A 6,000-nucleotide genomic window follows, 5' to 3' on the forward strand; every position below is an offset into this window, starting at 1 on the left:
AAACAATATACAGATAATAAACCCGGCTTTCCATTAGCATTTCCATGGAAGTTTGTGATTTTGAGGAGTCAAAGTTGTGTTCGAGACTAATCTCATCCCTCTTTCCCACCACTGCAACTCAATACTCAATAAGTTTATTGCTTCCTTAATAGTTATCCTGTGTATCCAGGATCTGCAGTTACGCCTCCAATGAAACCCAACCAGTAAAGGTTAAGTAGTCCCGGGGGATAGCAGCCTAAGTTGTGTTGTAGAAAGATGCCAACACCATTCTTTAATTCGAATATGTTGTAAATGCCTGTATGCGTATAAGAGTCACAATACATGCAATCATTGTACGCAGCTGCTGCAGTCAATCCTCAAACTTGGGAATAACTACCTGTGGAATGTTCGCAACAAATGACAACAGCCAACAGGCTATCGTGATGATTGTATTCTATCCACCCCGTTTCTGTAACCCAACACGCGGTAATGCGGCCGGTTTACATTACGCGCACTATTGTGTGGCGAACCGTGCCAAACACTAGTTAGTAGGAATACTAAGGTAACCATGTTCACTTGTACCCAATTTGTAGCGGTAACGGTAACAAAAGTACTGTCCGGTGGCGCCTATTGATGACGTCATGGGCGTTTACAATAGCGACAAGCTCTGATCAAAACTGTGTTTGTTGAATGGTTGCAATATAATTTATGGTTGCACAATAATGAATATAGAGAGATAGTAAACAATACGTTATGAGATTTCTCGAAAGATTAAGTCCCTAAAATATTGAAAGATGTTTGGAATTAATTGTCAATACCAGAGAAAAGTGCTATGGTATACTTAGTTATTATACCAAGAATACTGCATAAGACCAATTTACTCTCGTAACTTACGTTGTTTTAAGCTAGTAAGATTTAAGAAAGAAGTGTAACTGATACTGATATATTAAATAACATGGTCATGGTCAAAAAAGCTACGTACAGTACGGTGATTGCTTGTTGATTAGATTAGAATTGTTTGCGATAAACTTACTTATTGCATTAGCATTGCAAAATTAAAGTGTCTTATTTATAGCCACATAAAATGCGTGTGTCAGCAGAAGATGAATGGATCTGTGAACTGCATTGTTTGCAAACTATATAGGATGTTCTTTAGTTGAACTTATAGTTAACTGCCTGAACCGTTCAGTAATTGTCTCACGGTCCACCAAGCACATGAAGCCCAGAGCTTCCAGACAATACCAAAAACTATGGCGTATTGTTAATGAAAGTAAAATATAGCTTCAGGAACCTGTTTTTAGATTTTAATTGGCTAATATGATGATGGTATCTAATTGGTTTCACAGATTTCATCTTAAACTTTCGACTTTTTTGCCTACTTTTATTTATACAAACGATTCGCGTAACGCATTACGATTAGATGGATATCTATTTAATTCGCGAGTGGAAGAAATATGGATTCGTAAGAAGAACTATCTGAGAAAAGTGTTGGATCTACATCTATTCATTAGGAAATTCGAAGTAGGTATAGGTAATCGGCTCAGTAATATTCCTTTGTTGTATGTCATAAAGTAAACGCACAATTACAGTTATTCGAACGTTTGCGGCATGCGAACGAAATGCCAAGGATCGTATGTAACTGGGAGAAGGCACTAAGTAACTGGTCAATCGATGTTTGCTCGGGTAATCCAGCGGACGTTGATGTTTACAGAAGCAACGTTATCATTAGAAAAATAATACGGCAATAAATGCAATTAATTTAATGCAGATAATGTGCACGTGGACCTTATAGCGATGGAAATTAAGTTTAATTTCGATTAACTCAGCTGCGTGATCGCGGCACTTTGATATTCTGTGTTTGTAAGCGCGAATTCTGCATTCTCTCTTTGTTGACATATTATGATAAAGAAGGATGTAAAGTATTGTTATTAGAATAAAACTACGTGTAAAGATGCTAGTATAAAAAGTGAGATTCTGTTTTATCAGCTACTCGTAAAAGACTTCAACGCACGAAGTTTCGGCGACGAAAATTTTCACTGCGATTTATGATTTGTGATCTCGTTTTCATCACACCTTGATTTAGAATTTGCTTTTTAATTAGGAGTGTATAATTTAATTACTGTCCATACTTATTTTTATAGCGCATTCTAGAGCGTATGCAGAAGATTAAATTATCATTGGCATTACCTAGTTTATAGCATGTAAGATGTAAGTAGGTAATCAAGTCTAAGGTGTATTTATTAACGATTTTAATTTAGTAACGACGAAATGCATCTAGAACAGGATTTTCTAATTTGAATATTAGATCTTTCCTTCTAGATTCTTACTTGGAATCTTGTTGGAACAATGGGTAGGTATTTAATTATTTTGGGATTATTTAAATGTTTTTAAAATTGTTCGTGTGTGGTTTCCATTATTTTAGTGGTGTGGTTCTGTTAATTTAATTAACACTTAAGTTTTTTAACGAATTAATATTGCGTGTACTTTGACCAATAGCTGAAATTACATTAGTTACCTGCCCTATTGCTAATTAATTAGAGTGTACCTAATTTAATGTATTTAGATAGGTATTTTCCAGCAATAATTTAAACGCGGCCAATTATTCTAAATAATAAAGCGGCGATAAGGCCCCGACCAACAACATAGAAACAGATTGTGACCAAACGCAGTGACCTTCGATCGGTAAAATGCAGCCGATCTCATCTCCGCATAAATCAGCTGCTTCTACAGGTAAATAAATTATAATTCAACGCGTACTCACCGTAAACAGTCGGCAGTATTGAAAATAAACGGATCACCTCCAATGTGGTCACAGAACAAAAATAAACAACACAAAACAGAACTGTCAGGTGGTTGAAATGAAATGAAGTGGTGAACTAAAAATGTTTTGGGGATGGGTAAACACTTGTTCACGATGTATCGAGGTAAGTTCGCGGCAAGCACGGGCGCGTGCGTTCCGCGCAACGGTCTGGACTCGAATGCGCGTTAGCCGCCGCTCGCTCGCGCGGTCGCCGCCAGCCTCAAGGTGGAATCATCATTATGGGATCATGATCCTGGCATGAAAGGGAAATTTATGGCTAATCGGTCCCTTGCTACTGGGACGAGATCAACTGTCCTAATATTGCCGTGAGCGGTAACATTTAAAGTCAATTTTATCCCTAAAGGAATAGAAATACAGTTTTTTAAATCCCAACTTTTCATAAATAAAATAAATTAATGAAGCAAGTCACGGACTCGGACGACCATGAGTCTCTATCATGGTACGTTGTAAATAAATTACTCTTATCCAATCGGATTATAAAGTTTAATTAAGTTACAACTTTCATTTTTCTATTTGTTTAATTAATTTCGCCACGAAAGTAGGTCCAAATTCATTCATTCAGTATTATTAGGTATGCCCCGCGTGACCTAGATAAGCCACGCTTACATTAATGCGTTTTAATTTTTGTAAGAGCTCATTATTACGAGTGATGGTGTTCAAAGTTAAAATAGATCAAAAATATTAAGGTCTCCTTTTTAATAGTCGATTGGCATCAATTGCAATTATTGGGTAAAACACGCTTTCTTTTTAGGTTACGAAGTATGTATAATGTATTTCGATTAAGCGTCTACGAGCCGGTGTAGCCAGACAGTCACATCCGCGGACGGAATGGCAAAGAAAATTGTTCACATTCGCGCTAATATGCATATAATCTGTGATCTGCGACGTCCGGCGGAGCCAATCTGGGACTTTTAACGCACTTCTAACAGCTCCTGTCACATCATTCTGTATCAAACTTATTTACACTTCCACACCATGCACGCCCGCTTGAAAGGGATAAAGGAAACCATTATTTTCTTGTTATAGCTCCCGCGCTTCGATGGAAAGTACCTATTTATCAATACCAGTTGTCCTCCGGCTTCTGCTTCAATGGGCATAAAATAAGTTGACAGGTTGACCGTGTTTAGCTTTTACCTTTTGCAGTTGTAATAGGATGTTCGTTACACCACAAAAATATAAGAATTTTCTTATAATGCATTTAAAAAAGTTTTTATTGTATTTTTGTGCCATTTAATTGTTTTTGGCCCATAAAGTTAAGACCTTCGCCTCAAGGACGTGGGATGCATTCGGGAAACTGAGACCTACTTTAAAGTAGGCCACCATAAAATAAAAATTTCCCTAATGGGAAAATACAGAGAGGAAATTAGCTTTTCCCTGGATTATGCATTCAAGTTTAATTGTTAATGCAAATTACATTTAACGGTTTACCTCAATTTGTTAATGTTGCTTACTTTAAATGTCCGTAGCTAATTTGTTACTGTAGGGGTTTTAAAAGCCTGTTTTAATGATAGAATAGAGGCGTCAATTAATTTCAGTAAGTTAGTCTTCGGAAAACTTTCGGGTTGCCTAACTTATTGCTCCACTTTTTAGAAGGACATTATAAAAAAATATAAGAAACTCCCAAGTCCCATGATAGCCGCGTGTCGTTGTCGTGAAATCATTTCCATGTTGCGGGTAGCTACGTGATGGGAAAATGGCTGAAGCGTCAAGTGACTACACTCGTGTTTCCTTTTACCTCATTTCCACAAGACGCTAGTTCTCAAGACTTGCACATACTCGGTAGATACGCATATTTTACACATAATATATGATTTTTAGATTCAACGCTTCAACGGCCGCGAGATGCCAATTAACTTTCTATTGTCTTGGTGTCTGCGTAGTAAATGACGTCTAAATAAAGATATTTAATACATATTTATGCTTACAATAGTCTGATGATCTTCTTTTAGCCTCTTTAGATTGGTGGGAGACTCGTTATTTATGCCATCTCTAACATTTTTGCACGACTTGGATCTCATTGTTGTTGACATCGTCGCCTCAATACGTTGCCCTTCGTCACATTAGTTAGTCAATGATATGTAGGTATATGTACTTGTACATTGTACATACAATGTCATAGAAGATAGGTTACTAATTCCCAAGAGTTGGATTGTTGGGTCACTTATAAAACTTTCACACGAATTACCCGCGAAACTTCGTCGTGGATAGAGCGAGGCATTGCACCCTTTAGATTCAGTCGAGTCAAGCTTTTATAAAGTATTATATTAAAGCTTATATACCTACAATCTACATTATATGTATGTATATGTATTGTATACTCGTACCAACGTCAAGCTTGACCTAATCACACTCTAAAATGTACAGACAAGGGTATACGGTGTGATGTGTGACAGAATAAATAATAGGCTAAATAATAACAAAAACCAATACAAAAAGTTTTGTTTATGTTTACGCTATTTTTCTTTTGCCGAAATCAATCTGCGTTAAGGTCATAACAGTTCTTAACCAGGAGTTTTTTAAAAGATGGTAATCGCTTATCTGCGTTTGTATGAGCTTTGTTCGCAATCACACTTTTATTCCCAAAAGGCATTGGATGATCGTAGATTCGAAATTGATTTTGTATAATTGTAGACTAATCAAAAAGTGTTTTATATTCCGCTGAAGCTTTCGGCGTTGCCAATCAGCCTTTTTATATCCCTAGGGCCTACAGCTTAGATTCTCGAAAAAGCTCGTAAATATCCCTCTGAAAGTTTCCTGTAATTTTTCAGTCGTACGAGTGTTTTAATTGGCATCGGCTGGCTGTCGTTAACGAGCTTTATTACCGGGTTCATACTCACCTCGGTGTCATTATTACGTTCAGCTCGGATTTCGGCCATTTTACCTATAGGCAACGTAACGGCGTAATTCACAATTTTGTTACATAACCTTACAGAATTATTAAGTGGCTTAGCAGTTGTGTGGGGTTTTCAGGTCCTCGCTAACAAACCTAAAAAAAATAACCTTAACTGATGTTTTCAGTAAAAGGCATATGTTATACAAAATGTATTTTTCAAGTAAGTAATAACGAATTATCCTAGTTTTATATGTTTATAATAATTTTTACTTCAGTCAGATGTAGGTTAAAGTTATTCGTGAACACAATTTACTGAATTTCGCTTGCATTGTATGATAGTTCAGAGTTTCATATTCACATCCTGGAT

The 6,000-nt window shown here is 36.6% G+C and overlaps 1 protein-coding gene across 1 annotated transcript in view; it reads right to left on the bottom strand.

The window, feature by feature from the left end:
• LOC135074630 (uncharacterized) overlaps positions 1-2,944 on the bottom strand; it is a 45,276-nt gene extending 42,332 nt beyond the window's left edge. Inside the window, exon 1 of the mRNA XM_063968990.1 lies at positions 2,741-2,944. The gene's annotated coding sequence lies outside the window, so the exon portion shown is untranslated. The remainder of the gene's footprint in view (positions 1-2,740) is intronic.
• Positions 2,945-6,000: the final 3,056 nt, after the last annotated feature.

Source organism: Ostrinia nubilalis, chromosome 9 (assembly GCF_963855985.1).
Source record: "Ostrinia nubilalis chromosome 9, ilOstNubi1.1, whole genome shotgun sequence".
In the NCBI taxonomy this organism is placed as follows: Eukaryota; Metazoa; Arthropoda; class Insecta; order Lepidoptera; family Crambidae; genus Ostrinia; species Ostrinia nubilalis.